At 39.5% G+C, this 16,666-nt stretch overlaps 1 pseudogene; it reads left to right on the top strand.

Annotated features, from left to right (window-relative positions):
- The first annotated feature begins 522 nt into the window (after window positions 1–522).
- On the top strand, window positions 523–4,014 carry LOC147448003 (uncharacterized; annotated as a pseudogene).
- The last annotated feature ends 12,652 nt before the right edge of the window (window positions 4,015–16,666 follow it).

Raw genomic sequence — 16,666 nt, forward strand, 5'->3', positions numbered from 1 at the left:
CCAAGAAGGTGGTTAAAGTAGGCAATTAATAGAAAAAATTGAAAACTTATAATTTTGTTGAGTAGATGTTAATAGTTTTTTCTTTGTCCTTGAAGCTCATCCCTGACAGGTTCTTCGCACAAAAGAGGGAGACAAACAAAGATGCCGTCTATTGTTGAATGAAGCGATCAAAACAGTACAGTTGTTGCTATAGATGTGGAGGACGATAATGATGCTACCCAAAGTGAACAGCTTGATATTGGGCCAGCAGTCCATGAGACTGACAATGCACACGGTGTGAAAGAGGCATGCATGGAAATTCTTCCTTCTGTAGTGCAGGCTGAGGTTGTGGGTGAGATGGATGTCGGAGATGAAAATCGACTCCACATGCAAAGAGGAGAAGATATATTACCAAAAACCAGAATTCTAAGTTGCTTTGAATGTCCACCCATCCCTCTCCGCAGACTAATTCCATATGCTAGAGTGCGAGGGCTAAGGGATGATGTTAGTGGACTCAAAGCTGCGTTTGCAAAAGAAGGATACATGCAAGAAAAGGGAGCATTTATTGTGTCTCTTTGGACATGCAAGCAAGAAGATACCTTTGTGTCTGGTAAGCATAATTCTAGTTTGTTCTTGCTTGATTTTGCTTGATGTCTTTATGCTAGCTAGTTAGTCTTATATATGCTTTTCTTAGGATGGTTTGTATGCTCTAAATTTATAGATGCCATTAAAGATTATTGGGATCCAATTTGGATGGAGGTAAATGAATATTTTGAAAAATAAATAGCGTCAAGAAATGAGATTCATATCCTGTCAGAAAGGATGTTCTACGTTTGGGAGGGCAACCACAGGACTGTAGTTTGGGGAGCGGCGATTAAAGAAAAGTTCTCTTTGGTAAGAGAGAAGCATTGCAGGGTCCTATGTACTATTATTGATCCCACCAAGATATCAGAGATTGCACTGTTGACTGGGCTACAGAGAATGAATTTGTAAGTTTCGTTTTTCATTGTTGAAATCTTGTTGAGTCTTGTCATGCAAGGGAAATTTTGCAGAAAAATGTTTTATGTTTGACTGTCAGCATGAATACCCACGCACTTGTGGCTTCCCATTTGCGAGATGAGCTAGTTAATTGCTCAAGCATATGTGGTGCGGATCACGAAGAATATCTGAAGTGTTTATCGGAAAAAGATCAAAAGTAATTGCATTGATTAGGAAGAAATATTCGAAAGGAGCTGAGCCTTGGTATCCTTTGACGAGGCGATATTTGGGGAAATTACTTTACGATGAATGTCTTGTGAATATTTCATTTCAATTATTTTACTTGTTTTATAAGAGGGTTCATTTTTTAAGAGGCATATTATGACAGGTTCAAATCTCTAAAGAAATTCATATGCGTATGGATCAAGCACGACAAAGGTTGCCTGCAGACACGATCTAGTTAAAGAAGAGGAGAAAATTGTCAATGATCTTGCTCTCAAGTATGGTGATCAAGTAGGGAAGGTAAGTTAAACATGAACACTTTTAAATGTTTATGATTAGTTAACAAGATTTCAATTTTTACGTATTTTGTGTCTCTTCTAATTTAGATGTTGAACATTGTGGATCCTCGACTTGGAGAGGATTGGTTGGCCCGTGTGTGGGCTCTTAGATGGGGCACCAATAGTTGGGCCACATTGGAGAAGCTCAACCTAATAGCTCTCCAAGACGCTCCTGTTGAGAGCAAGATCTTGTGGGTTTCTTTGTTGGAATCAGATAAGATCACAAGAGCTGCTCATGGGCTTAAGCGTGGAGATCTGTTCTTTTGATTATGAGTTTAGCTATCATTGTGTTAGTTTATGAGTTTGTTGTCTAAAAAAGTTGATAATGATGTACAATGCTGGTATTTTTCTAGTTGGATTCGTAGAGAGGGATTTCAACAACGTATTTTTGAGAGGGCTAGCACTCTTCTTTTAGATTTTGTTGATATGCTCGATGGCATCAGTGTGCCTCTGAATGTACACTCTCCATGTATTTTGATGAATAAAGCTTCAGGCTAGAGCTCACCTCTTTCCCATTGAGACTAAGTTTGGAGCCAAGACAAAGGATGCAGAGTTGTTGGCACCAAAGAAGGAAGATGATTCCAATGGCGGCTCAGAGGCTTCTCTATCGGTGAGAACGATAACTTTAATTATATCACTAATTGGTGATTAAAAACTCTGACTTATTGAGAGCGTTTGTTTGTAGGTATTTTTGCCACTTGAAATCTATGGGACGTATTGTCACGATTCCTATGATGGCCAAACAATGGACAAACATAGCTCTGGGTGAGGGTTGTATGTATCCCAAATCAATGCAACATTTGTCGGAGTGGGAGTTGGGTCATTGTCCATGGTGGGTGGATATGGTCCAAGGGCATATCCTTGCTAGAGAGAGGGAACTTCATGATGAAATGAAGAAGCAAAAAAATACAAACACAAAGACAATGGATCCTCCAATGATTAAAAAAACATCTAACTACAGGTATGAGTACTTTATGGGTTTCATTAAGAAGTATTGATGCTTCAGTGGTCAATATAATTTTGAATTCTTGATTTAAATAAGGACAAGGGAAAACAAGCTGCATATGTGTATACAAATGTGGATGTTAGGGAAGAGTCATTAATATCACATGGTTATATTCTTGAACTCTTGATTTCTTAAGGTCGTGTAGTTTACATTGCATATTTTCACACTTGGGAATCAATGCAGGTGTTGGTGGCGCTCTTACAGTGAGAAAGGTTCTCTCTTTTGTGCATGCCTCAGACTTTCCTATTGGGGTCTTTGGCTCTTCCAAAGATGTCAGATGTATGGCAGTGGTTGGAGACTATATTGCTATTGCTAGTGACTTTCGTGTAGGGCTACGGAACCCAGTTTGGAATTCCGTTCATGATCACATGCTCAAAGCTCGAGAAGATGGTGTACAGTATACCTGAGTGGGCAAGAAAGTGGCTTGGGCAGCTGATTTCATATGTTTGGACTTGCCATTCGGTGGTTTGCATCATGCATCCACAACGATGCCATCTTGGGATATCTGCACAGAGGATCATGCTCGTGGTGGAGTTCTCATCTTGCATTCTCTACTCTGGCTGATTCGGGTTGGGTGTTGATCATGACATCATGTGTTGGTGAGTCTCTAACTTCACTTGTCTAGTTTTTCATGCCTGGTAATAATTGTATCTCATCTTCTCTGTAGGGGATAGCATTTGGTGGGTAGAGCATTTTTGTAGGGCATCCGACTTGCTTATTCATAGGCGGATTGTGCTCCTCCATCATGACGCACATGGTTTTGTTCATAGCTACGGGGAGCATATTGAGGTAATATACAAAAACTATGAAATCGTGCTACTCATGAATTTGATAGTTTGTTTATCTCTTTTTTTGTTTCTTGTTGGTTTGCAGTGTGACACATCTATGCTTTTCTTAATTCACAGATGAGGGATGCAACCTCCTTGTTGGTTTGCAGTGTGACACATCTATGATTTTCTTAATTCACAGACGAGGGATGCAACCTCCTTGTTATCTTGCAGAGAGTACTTCACTATTTCGCTCTCTTGGTATGAGTCCTACGGATTCGACGATGAGACATTATTTGCCTGCAGCCCTGCAGCCTCGAGAGCCCTTGCTACTATAGGAGAGCTACTACGTGGAGGCCTTCAAATGAGTCATGCATTGTTAGCATGCTTCGTGGAGATGCTATGCAGACGTGGTGGTATCTGTTTGGAGTTCGGGTGTGGGACAACACCCGTCCTTGCAGCTTGCCTTGTTACTGGGCGTGCATGTGCTTGCATTGATAGTGATGAGGGCTTGATATTGACGTATGTGCAGCCATTACTGCTTCCACGTGGGCGGAGTGTTGATGATGCCACCACATCTATAGATGTGGAAGATGAGGGTGACAGACCTGGTGGGAACCCGTATGATGACTTGTGGGGCTCCCACCCTCTCATTGACATTTTATTGCATTTTTTTATGTTGGACTTTGCTTGTTGTCAGGATTTCGGATATTGTGTAGTGTGACAATGGTTTTTTATGTTGCGTGTTTTGCTATGTATGGTGTTGGGTCAATAATCTGGTTCTCTTGTTTCATTGAAGTATTTTGCCAGTATATATAGAGGAGACCGCAAGAAGAATGGCCTCGGACTACGACTACAATATCCAAAATGAGCGATAGAGACGTAATTTGTTCATCGATGATGAGTGTGACTCATCATAGTGACATGGGTGAAACCCATGGAATCTCTTGATGGAACATTTTTGTTATCTTTTTTGGTGGGAGATATAATTGTTGAAATAAAAAAATAGCAGGGTTTTTTATGTTGAATGTTTAAGTACTTGTTTTGTTTCGTAGTAGCTTCACTCTTACTTGACCTTTGTTACCACTAAAACACGCCAAAAAACTCTTGAGAACAATCGCATATCGGACAACCTCTCACATATCTCTACAAGGAACAACTCTCTCTCTCTCTCTCTCTCTCTCTCTCTCTCTCTCTCTCTCTCTCTCTCTCTCTCTCTCTCTCTCTCTCTCTCTCTCTCTCTCTCTCTCTCTCTCTCTCTCTCTCTCTCTCTCTCTCTCTGATATGCCATTAAACGCTCTCTTAGCTACGTAAATGAATAATACATGATATATGTTATTAGCACATAGATTCATGGATGTAGGATACATAGAATCCTCGTCAAAATACATCATTTGTGAGGCTATACCCCCTTTGTAGGGTTGGAGACATATGTAGATGCCCAACATATTACAACATTTTTCTTTTCATATATTAACCTTCATATTTCATATCTATTTTATCAAACTCGCTTGACTATGGTGTTGCTCGAAAATATCCGCTCCATGTATGGTAAGACTCAAAACATTCACATTAACCAACAAGAGCGGGTGACAATGTTGGTTTGATAGAGGAGAGCATGACACGTAGATGCCCTTGGCAATCTTGGAGGGGCAAGCACAAACTAGGAACTGACAGTAGTAGCTCTTGCTGACCACTTGGAAAAAATGCTATTTAATATACCTAGGTGGGGCTATATCAAAGGATGACACAAATTGGTGGGGAACCACTAGAGAATATTGTGAAAGGTGTGGTCTAGCTTGGTGTCCAAGATAGGCTGATTGTGCTGGGCATGACAGAGCTTGCGGTAAACATGAGGTTAAATCTAGTGATGTCTATTGCCCACAATGAGCTATATCATTGTTGCCAGTTGCGAAGATTGCCTATTATGGTGCTCCTCTTAGCCAAACGTGACTATCCTTAATAGCAATTACGATAGAGTGATTGTGGTGAGACCGAGGCGATGGTGTTTAATTGGAGTCTATAAAATGATCGAAGAGTGTGAAGCCACTTGGATTATCAAACGTCTAAGACACGTGGACAAATCATAGGTGTTTCTGTAAATGTTAATAAAAAACCTCAAATCAGCATTTCGGCAGTAGCAAAAGCCTGCTCATTGGCGAAGGTGGCAGGCCTCGTGGGGATCGCCGCAAGAGGGGGCTGCCGAGCACACAAGCCATGAGCTCAGCAAAACACGTGAAGCTACAACAACGGTGGCTCTGCTCATGGCATGTCACTTTCTGGCCCTCCATTTCATGCTTAGTTCAGCACTCTTTGAGGGCTTATGCCGGGCCTATGATGTCCCATCGCCCTTCGATTCTTGTGGTGTTACACCCTTTGATAGCTTATGGTGCTACCACAACCCGCATGTCTTGTGGTTGAAGCAATGGTGGAGTTGGCTAGAGTGCAGGTCTGATAGCTCTTAGGTATCTTGAGGTTGAGAGTTTGAGCCTCTCTCACCCCATACCTATCTCTTCATTCCAGTGAATATTGGCATTGTCTACAACACTTGCCGGTAATAGTGATGGTTTTACTCCTGGGGGATTAACTCTCTATAGAAAAGGACGTGCCACTTACGAGCGAAGAGTCTTGGAAAACCCTCTATTTACGACTCATGTGAAGTAAAAATGACTCCCCTTTTACCACTAATACGACATGTAGCTACTAAAATTATTATTCCCCTAACCTATATATAAGGTTTGGTATAATTTCTCACCTTCAAGTTTAAAAAAACCAAACTTGACGCAGTACAAGTTACAAATTTAAAGTCAATACCTTAATCATATTGGCTTGTATTCTCTTCAAGTAGGAGCATGCAATGGGGTTATCACATGTAATTCACTAGCAATGATTGCCTTCTTTACTATAAAAAATCCCTAATTTATATGTCCATATGTATGTTATCAATCTCTACCACTATCCCCTAAAATATCTTATTGCCCCCTTGAAGTATCTATCGCAACCCCCTCCCTTATGTTTTAGTAATGAAGGAGAAATTATTAGGGGCCTACCCTTAACTTATACACTTATCTAAACTCCTAAAGAACCCCCTTTCCTTGCACTTACATGGTATGGTAAGTTTTTCATGGTGAATTCCTTGGGGGTTTCACTGTCCATGTCAGGGCTACAGGGTTGGGAGTGGGTGGTGCTCTTCCACTGCTTCTTTATACGCAAGCTCGTTAGGCCCCCTACTATGATAAAAACGGTGGTGGGTATGCTACTAGTAAGGGGGTGTTGATGTGAAGCATAATTATCAGTACTTGATGACTATGCCTAGCTATTGAGCCTTTAACGACTAATGTTAAATATCGGCTAGCATGCATCGTGTAGGTGGAGCTGACTGGTAGAGCCAATCATGGTGCCTAATCAGGGGGCAACCTGTGTTTTCAAGTTATCACTCGCAGGCTACCCTACACTTGCATGCATGCGTATATAGCAGAGGCTTTCCAATCAACAAGCAAAGAAAATCGAGCAAAGCCAATTTTTGAGCAAAATATGGGCAACACCCTTGACAAATTGATGCAAGTGCAAGGTATATTGAAGACATTACTCATTTCATTTTGGATTCAACCATCTTCTCAACATAAATGGTTGTACGTCTAAAATTACCACAAAGGAGCGGCCTTAAAAAAATCCCAACTCACAGAAGTACATATAAAGAAGTTATTATGGATGCATCAAAAACACCAAAAAAGGTTAGAGCGAACAAACTTCCATCCAGTCTAAGAGAAGTCAATAGAACAGCCTTGTAAAAATTAGAAACCTCATGACCAAGAGCATAAACATGCTCTCCTATATTATTTTCATTGCACTCAAGCTTTACATGCTCTCTAACAAAGTGAGAGGATGTAGAGATAAATCTCTACTATCAATGTCGAAATGACATTGTTTAATAGTGTCAACTTTGATTGCATGCACGCGACTATCAAACATAAGCACTAGTGTTTGACCTCGTTGAGGGCCATACACAACAATGTGTCTGGTCATTGCACACAACATATGTTGAATGTAAAGTTGCATTTTTTTTTTTGAAGACACAAGTTTATGTTCCAAGAGGAAACCATTCTTTTGGTCAAGTCATACAAATTATTATAGAAGTGGGCGTAGATAGGGCATTAATTTGCACAAAAGATATTCTAATATTCATTGCACAACCAGAATATCAAAGCAATAACCACACAACATAAACAACGTTTAAAATTTATAGTGACAAAAAAATATAAATAGTAAAAAGCAATAAAATTCACGAAGCCAACACACTCATCAAAGAGAAAAATCCGTTCAAAATCGCCATCAAATCCGTTAGGAAATCAAACTTGACATTTATTTTCTTTTTATTAAAAAAACACCAAAGCTCAATCGACCGTCACGTGTAAACCCACTACAAAGGTAGGGTTTCATAGCACTCTTTGTGTAGACCTCTCTATTTGAAGTCCTCTCTGTGACTACCTCTTTGTTCAATAATTATCTCCCATCTCGCTTTGCTTTTCTTCCTCTTGCCTAGCTCACAAGGTCTTCTCTAATAGCTCTCAACTTATCAATGACCCCGCTCGGCCCATCGTAGCCAAGCCCTGCTCAGCTCTTCCCATCGTATCTGAGCCCCACTAAACTCGGCCCCTCTCAGCTTAGCCTCTCTCAAAGTAGAATCAACCTATAAGCATATTCGTGATTTGTGGAAGGCCAGGCTAATGAATGTTGGTGTTGAAGAGTTGTACCTAGTAACATGGCAATGTGTGAGGACGTTGAGCCTTGATATGTGGAAGGCATGGCTAATGAGCGATGTGTGACACATCTACGGATGCGTCACCCAAGATGTCCATGTAAAGGAGCGACATGGGCATGTAGATGATGCCAGTGGCCAGTTGTAAAATGATGTGAGTGGGGACGCCATGCAAGAGTGGGTCGCTAGTGTAGCACAACACCCAAGATGTCCATGTAAAGGAGGGACATGGGCATGCAGATGATGCCGGTGGCTAGTTGTAAAATGACGTGAGTGTGGACGCCATGCAAGAGTGGGTTGCCAGTGCGGCACAACACCTAGGCTACATTGGATGCCACGTTAGGGGCCAAACCAGACCATAGCCTTGCAAAGACCATGACAGTAGTGGGGCTTCTAGGTGGCAAAGTTGAAGTTGGAGAATGGCCATGTTAGTGAAAGAGGTGTCTCAGATTACAAAATAAGTAGTGGCTTGCACTAGGATGAACAAATAGATAAAGGAAGCATCACACTCACGCAGTGGTAGCAAGAAGAGGAGGAGGAGCCGAAGTGGACAATGAAAAACTCACAATATGTGAAGATTTGGCAGATATCAGCTCTTCGTGAAGTTTGCAAGAATTCATTAGTGCAGACGTAGTCTCGCTTGAATGCCACCGGCATGAATTCTTTCTTCACATGATCATTCTTCGCATCAATATCTACAAGATGTATATTGTGAAGGCCAAATTCATGACAAAACAAACATTGTTGCCATTGATCAAGTATGGGCCTACATGACTGAGGTAGCATGTGTATGTGTGTGTGCATGTATGAGCATGCTCAAACGTAGTCGCTCAATGATGCTCGGCCTCGCTCAATGCTTTAGAGCTCCACATGCCTTGTCACCGACACCTTGCAAGGCTTGGTGACAGTCAACATGGCATCAGTTCAGACCGCGCCCGTCTCCGAGTTGTCATCATCAACCATACCTCTCAACGGGGTCAGGGCGATCGCTGACGAAGCTCTTGAGCAATTGCTGCAAAGATTTTTTCCATTTTTTGACTTTAGTATCTCCCTTTACCTCACTCTATTTTGTATCCAGACATTGTATTCAATTCACACCGATTGTATCAATTTGGCCTCAATGTAAATTTGGCCTTCTAACGACAAGTCATATAACATTTCACTTCTCTATCTCTCTTCCCCCTCCCAGTATGCCTCCTTACAGCGGCGGACATTGAGGACGCGCTTCGACAACCACTGCAATACTTTCTTTGATGCCGAGCATCCACGAGAATTGATGACAACGATGATTTTCATCTGACATTATTAGCCTTTCAATCCTTACTTATTTGATCATTAAGGATTGTATCAGTTTAGTCTCGTAGGCTTTTTGAAGACGAGTGATAACATTTCATTTCATTTTGCCCTCTCTTTCCCCTCCCAGCACCGCTACTTATAGCAGCAAACATTGATGAAGTTCTTCTGCGAGAGCAATGCCATACTTTCTCCAACAATGTCGGGCAATGAGATGACGATAATGATGGTTTACTCCGAGGATTTTAAACTTTGAGTTTCAGTCTTTCAATTTACTTAACTTTATTTTACCCAGACATTGCATTAGATCCACTGCAATTGTATCACTTTACTTTCATAGGTCATTTTGGCCTTTTAAACACGGTTCATATAACATTTCATTTCATTTCTCTCTCTCTCTCTCTCTCTCTCTCTCTCTCTCTCTCTCTCTCTCTCTTCACAACCCCCGGCCACCTTGTTATGTTTTGGTCGTTGACATCAATAATGTTGTAATTTTGACAATTAAAACATATATTTTTATAATAATCCAATAATTATATATATATATATATATATATATATATATATATATATAAGAAATTAAACTAAAGTATATAGCGAAAGAATGGTATACTAACTGGAAACATATATATATATATATATATATATATATATATATACACACACACACACACACACACACACTAATCAAGATGTGTGTGTTCTATTCATATCGGCAGTGCTTGTCGTCCAACAACATACACAAGGATCATGGTTTGTATTAACCACTAGCAATTTACTGTCATTTAACCTCTAGCATCTACGTACGACTCCTTCATCAATTAATGTTCATTCATCATTTGATGTTATTAACTGTTATGCACACATATCCACACTTGAAAATTGCATAAATTACAAATTTCTGGGGATTTTTATTCAAAGTTTTCCTCTTTAAATGGCTCATTCTGCACCTACTACTTGCACTGGTCATTCCTATTAACCTTATGTTTTTTATTTTTTCACAATTTTACGGCTCCATACCATCATCTGGACTACTCCATTTTCGACTTTATTGTAATTAGCACACCATTAAGGACGCAAGTGTTTTCAGTATACCATTTACATGAATCCTCTCTTTCTTTTGCAAAATTATTTTAACCCTTTTTGCTTGGTACCTATTTGGTTAAGTATAGTAATCCTCTCGTACAATATGCCATTCATGGAAAACAATGCAGGTACACATACTTCACTAAACTCGTTTTTATATCGCATCGCTCAATCACTATTTCTTCACCAAACTTTTACGTATTCAATTTCTCAATGTAGTTTACATTCCAGACACTCAGTTCAATTTTCAAGTAGAAATACATTGCTACGGTCAGGGCTCACTACTTGCACGTTATGAAATTTTATTGCCATATTTAATATTCATTAGCTATGCAGCTCCTCATTTGAGCTCGGGTGCTCGGGGATATCGAGCCATAGTTTGTATGTAAGTGATTTGCTACTTGAGAAATACTCTAATTTGGTGTTAAATAGGTGGCAAATTTTTCTTTTTATGTCTTGCTTGGTCCATTGGTCACATGTACACAGATTTGCCGATTTAGGCAGTGTGTCAATGCTCATCTAGTGCAGATTCACTGATTTAGGCAGCACAACAACAAACTACAGATTCATGCTTTTTTGAACTTATATCAAATGAAGATTCACCGATTTAGGCAGCACGTCACATGTAGATTCGTCGATTTAGGCAACACCGATCACAAAATCATGCTGCAGTGACTAGCCACCATTGTAACTGGTATGATTTTGCTACCCGGGCATATGCTAAAAGTGGTTTGGATTTGGACTTATCTTGTGGAATTGGATTTGGATTTGGAATTGGTATATGATGATTTCCTGTCGTGACAGTATTTATGAAAGTGAACTTGAGATTGATGAAAATTGACTTCTTGAATGATGAGTGTGACCAATGATATCCTGATTCATCAGGGTATGACATATACTTCTTATTCTAGTGGTATGGGACACTAGAATAATTAGTATGTGGATGACGGCAGGCATAAGAAATGTTATTTTGTTTCATAATTTTTTCATTTTACAACGTGCTTTTTTTGACAAATAATACTAATCACTATTTTTGACAAGTATGGTTTACAGATTTTATCTTCGCAACTGAGGACAGTTGCTTTCTAACGGAGAGGTATGTTATGGATTTGATATCTTACTATTTATTGCCGTTGACAGGTGGAAAAGGCTTGACCGAGCTAGGCTATTGCAAAAGGATATTATATTTTATGTATATCTGATTATTCAAGTGCTCTTATGAGCTTTGGCCATTTATGTCCGGCCGGCCAATTTGTACTCACTTTGACCATTCAATAAATCTATAAATCAAATACGTGCAAGAGGGAAATGGTCACTCTTGCACGGGGGGAGATTGCACCCAGTGTCTGCGTTGCTCTTTTAACCTCTCCTCTCTTCTCTCTTCTCTCTCGTTGTGCTAGTGTAGCACTCCGCTCTAGGAGGTGGCGTGCACGTTATCTATTGTGCTCTCTCTCTCTCTCTCTCTCTCTCTCTCTCTCTCTCTCTCTCTCTCTCTCTCTCTCTCTCTCTCTCTCTCTCTCTCTCTCTCTCTCTCTCTCTCTCTCTCTCTCTCTCTCTCTCTCTCTCTCTCTCTCTGTTTGCATATATCATCGGTTTTCTACTCGTAGATGTACCAGTTCGTGCATATGAGATTTGTCAGGTATGCAGATTCATCTATTTATGCGTTATATTGTGTTTTCTCGGGTAATTTGCAAGGCAGCCATGCTCTTGGCTGTAGCAATGGTATCAGAGCGTAGGCTACGCTCCAAGACTGAAGATTTTTGACAAGTAGCAGCTAAGTGTTTTGTTTCCTTATGCTTGTAGACTTCATTAATTGCTTCAATTTATAATAATTAGTGACGGTTGTATGAGATGGACGGTGATCTTTAGAAATTGAAGAGAATCCTTTCGTTATTGCCATAATATAGTGCTTATTAGTATAGCTAGGTTAATTAAACATATTAATAGAATAAATTAAATCTAATCTATGACGATACTCGAGAATGATAAAGGATTACAAGTATTTTGCGGATGCTTTTAAGGTGTATGAAAAGGGGGTTCAATTTTTTTTTTTTTAAATACGCCAAGTTTGAACCTTCAGCAAGGTGTGTTGGCAAATCCCATTTTCTTCCCATGTGCACAACCTGTGGCTAATAGAGCAATCAGGAGCACACCCAATACTAGATTTACTTCGCCTTCACGGATAATTGAAGCGATCATGTTAAAAAAAAAGAACCAACAACGAGAAGCACAGTCATAGTAGGGGTAGACCACGGGCTGTTATCATGAGGTAGCAAGCACTGGTGGCAATTAGGGGACTATACGGATGACCACGCCATGGAGGTCAAGGCTTTGTCGCCATGTTTACAAAAGAGCAACAACATTAGCGAAAACAGAGGCAGCATTAGTGAAAACAGAGGCAGACGACCAAGGGGCACATTACCTTTGAGGAAAGGAGAACCTTTTCTCCGTGCGGTCTTGAAGTTGGCGGTCATAGTTATTCTCAACATCCTCAAGGATGCCATCACTCTGCAGGCGCAGCAACTCGAGGGAATAGTTACTCTCGCCGTGATAGATATTGTGTCTATCACTGCCTCTGCTGTCAACATCTACTACTCTTGAATTTTCTTCATGATCTACCTTGTGGGTATGTTTGTTTGGCCTGACGCATTCTCCAAATCAGAAGGATGACGTTGCTTATCTTGATCTGCTCTAGCGTCGTCCATATTGCAAGATGCAAAGGGAAGCTCTTGTCTTTTGCTCATCTGCTTTGGCAGCAACATGAGACAAATTAATATTCTCACTGTGCAAAAAGCTCAAGGGCTACTTACTACACATATCTCTTCAATTGACAAGCATTTTGATAGATTACCAACAACTATATTTGTTGCTTAAATGCCTGTAGTAGTTGGTCGATCATTAATTTGTTGGTTAAGCCCTTCATCATAATAATGAGTCATGAGCAAAGTAGTGCAGGGAAGCTTAATTAACGACGTCCAACCAAGCAAGTAGTGCACACATATTGGCTTTGGAGTCCCCCTCGTCTTATATAGCAACCTAGAAGGAGAGGCACTCTCTTTTGCTAGTAGCTACTCCAAACCTCACATAGTTGAGTTTAAAAGAAACTGTATTTCTTTCAAAGATTCCCCCATATTCCCGGTGTCGAAAACCCCTCCCCCTGCTCTACTGAGAGAATCATGAGGAGGATGAGGGCCACAATCACAACCACAATGCTAATGACGACTTTGGGAACTGCAACAGCCATTAGGGCTTCTTTCACAGGTGCAGAGAGGTGGGCTTGGAGACAATTGACATGGCATCAGTTCAGACCGCCGAGTTGTCATCATCAACCATACCTCTCAACGGGGTCAGAGCGACCATTGACGAAGCTCTTGAGCAATTGCTGCAAAGATTTTTTCCGTTTTTTGACTTTAGTATTTCCCTTTACCTCACTTTATTTTGTATCCAGAAATTGTATTTGATTCACACCGATTGTATCAATTTGGCCTCAATGTAAATTTGGCCTTCTGATGACAAGTCATATAACTTTTCATTTCTCTATCTCTATTCCTCCTCCCGGTATGCCTCCTTAAAGCGGCGGACATTGAGGACGCGCTTCGACGACCACTACAATACTTTCTTTGATGCAAGCATCCATGGGAATTGATGACAACAATGATTTGCATATGATATTATTAGCCTTTCAATCCTTACTGATTCGATCATTAAGGATTGTATCAGTTTAGTCTCGTAGACCTTTTGAAGACAAGTGATAACATTTCATTTCATTTCGCCCTCTCTTTCCCCTCCCATCACCGCTACTTATAGAAGCAAACATTGATGAAGTTCTTCTGCGAGCAGTGCCATACTTTCTCCGACAATGTCGGGCAATGAGAAGATGATAATGATGGTTTACTCCGACGATTTTAAACTTTGAGTTTCAGTCTTTCACTTTACTTAACTTTATTTTACCCATACATTGCAATAGATCCACTACAATTGTATCACTTTACTTTCATAGGTCATTTTGGCCTTTTAAACACGGTTCGTATAACATTTCATTTCATTTCTCTCTCTCTCTCTCTCTCTCTCTCTCTCTCTCTCTCTCTCTCTCTCTCTCTCTCTCTCTCTCTCTCTCTCTCTCTCTCTCTCTCTCTCTCTCTCTCTCTCTCTCTCTCTCTTCACAACCCCCGGCCACCTTGTTATGTTTTGGTCGTTGACATCAATATGTTGTAATTTTGACAATTAAAACATATATTTTTATAATAAGCCAATAATTAATTAATTAATTAAATATATATATAAAAGAATTTAAACTAAAGTATATAGCAAATGAATGGTATACTAACTAGAAAAAAATAAATTAAAAAAATAAAAATAATATATATATATTAATATACTAATCAAGATGTGTGTGTTCTATTGATATTGGCAGTGCTTGTTGTCCAACAACGTACATAAGGATCATGGTTTGTATTAATCGCTAGCAGCTTATTGTCATTTAACCTCTAGCATCTACGTACGACTTCTTCATCGATTAATGTTCATTCATCATTTGATGTTATTAACTATTATGCACACATATCCATAGTTGAAAATTGCATAAATTACAATTTTTTGGGGATTTTTATTCAAAGCTGTCCTCCTTAAATGGCTCATTCTGCACCTACTACTTGCATTGGTCAATCCTATTAACATTATGTTTTTTATTTTTTCACAATTTTACAGCTCCATACCATCATCTGGACTACTCCATTTTCGACTTTATTGTAATTAGCACACCATTAAGGACGCAAGTATTTTCAGTATGCCATTTACATAGATCCTCTCTTTGTTTTGCAAAATTATTTTAACCCTTTTTGCTTGGTACCTATTTGGTTCATTATACTAATCCTCTCGTACAATATGTCATTCATGGAAAACAATGTAGGTACGCATACTTCACTAAACTTGTTTCTATATCGCATCACTCAATCACTATTTCTTCACCAAACTTTTACATCTTCAATTTCTCAATGTAGTTTACATTCCAGACACTCATTTCAATTTTCAAGTAGAAATACATTGCTACGGTCAGGGCTTACTACTTGGATTTGGATTTGGATTTGGTATATGATGATTTCGATTGGGATATCGAGCCACAGTTTGTAAGTGCTTTGCTACTGGAACATACTCTAATTTGGTGTTAAATAGGTGGAAAATTTTTCTTTTTATGTCTTGCTTGGTCCATTGGTCACATGCACACAGATTCGCCAATTTAGGCAGTGTGTCAATGCTCATCTAGTACAGATTCACCGATTTAGGTAGCACAACAACAAACTACAGATTCACGCTTTTTTGAACTGATATCAAATGCAGATCCACCGATTTAGGAAGCACGTCAGGTGTAGATTCGCCGATTTAGGCAACAGGATTATGCAATTCTTGTAAATTGGTCATAACTTTCAATTTTAACACTTAGCTCTCCCTACAAGCATCAAAACATGTTGAGAACTATAAATACCTAACCTCTGGCCATCTAAACCTCACAAACATGAAGTTTAGAGTGGTATAGTTACCAAAAATTGAAAAAAAGCCAAAAATAGGACCCGTTTTTTCACACAGTTTAGGTTCAAAAATGTTGTGCAAGAGTAAGGTTAATGGTGAGATCGATACTCAAAAAAAAATGCTAAGTTTTTTTCAGCTCATAAGGCAACTTTGTGGATATATAGCACCTAGAAATTCATTTTCATACTCTTCAAAAAATTCAAGCAAAATGGTCACTTAACAAGACACAAAAGTGTCCTGTTACCATTCTAGTGTTAAATAGGTGGCAAATTTTTCTTTTTATGTCTTGCTTGGTTCATTGGTCACATGTACACAGATTTGCCGATTTAGGCAGTGTTTCAATGCTCATCTAGTGCAGATTCACTGATTTAGGCAGCACAACAACAAACTACAGATTCATGCTTTTTTGAACTTATATCAAATGTAGATTCGCCGATTTAGGCAGCACGTCAGGTGTAGATTCGCCTATTTAGGCAACACCGATCACAAAATCATGCTGCAGTGACTAGCCACCACTGTAAGTGGTATGATTTTGCTACCCGGGCATATGCTGAAAGTGATTTGGATTTGGACTTATCTTGTGGAATTAATTTGGATTTGGAATTGGTATATGATGATTTCCTGTCGTGACAGTATTTATGAAAGTGAACTTGGAATTGATGAAAAATTGACTTCTTGAATGATGAGTGTGACCAATGATATCCTGATTCAT

The sequence above is a fragment of the Adiantum capillus-veneris genome, chromosome 11 (assembly GCF_014529385.1).
Source record: "Adiantum capillus-veneris isolate H3 chromosome 11, ASM1452938v2, whole genome shotgun sequence".
NCBI lineage: Eukaryota > Viridiplantae > Streptophyta > Polypodiopsida > Polypodiales > Pteridaceae > Adiantum > Adiantum capillus-veneris.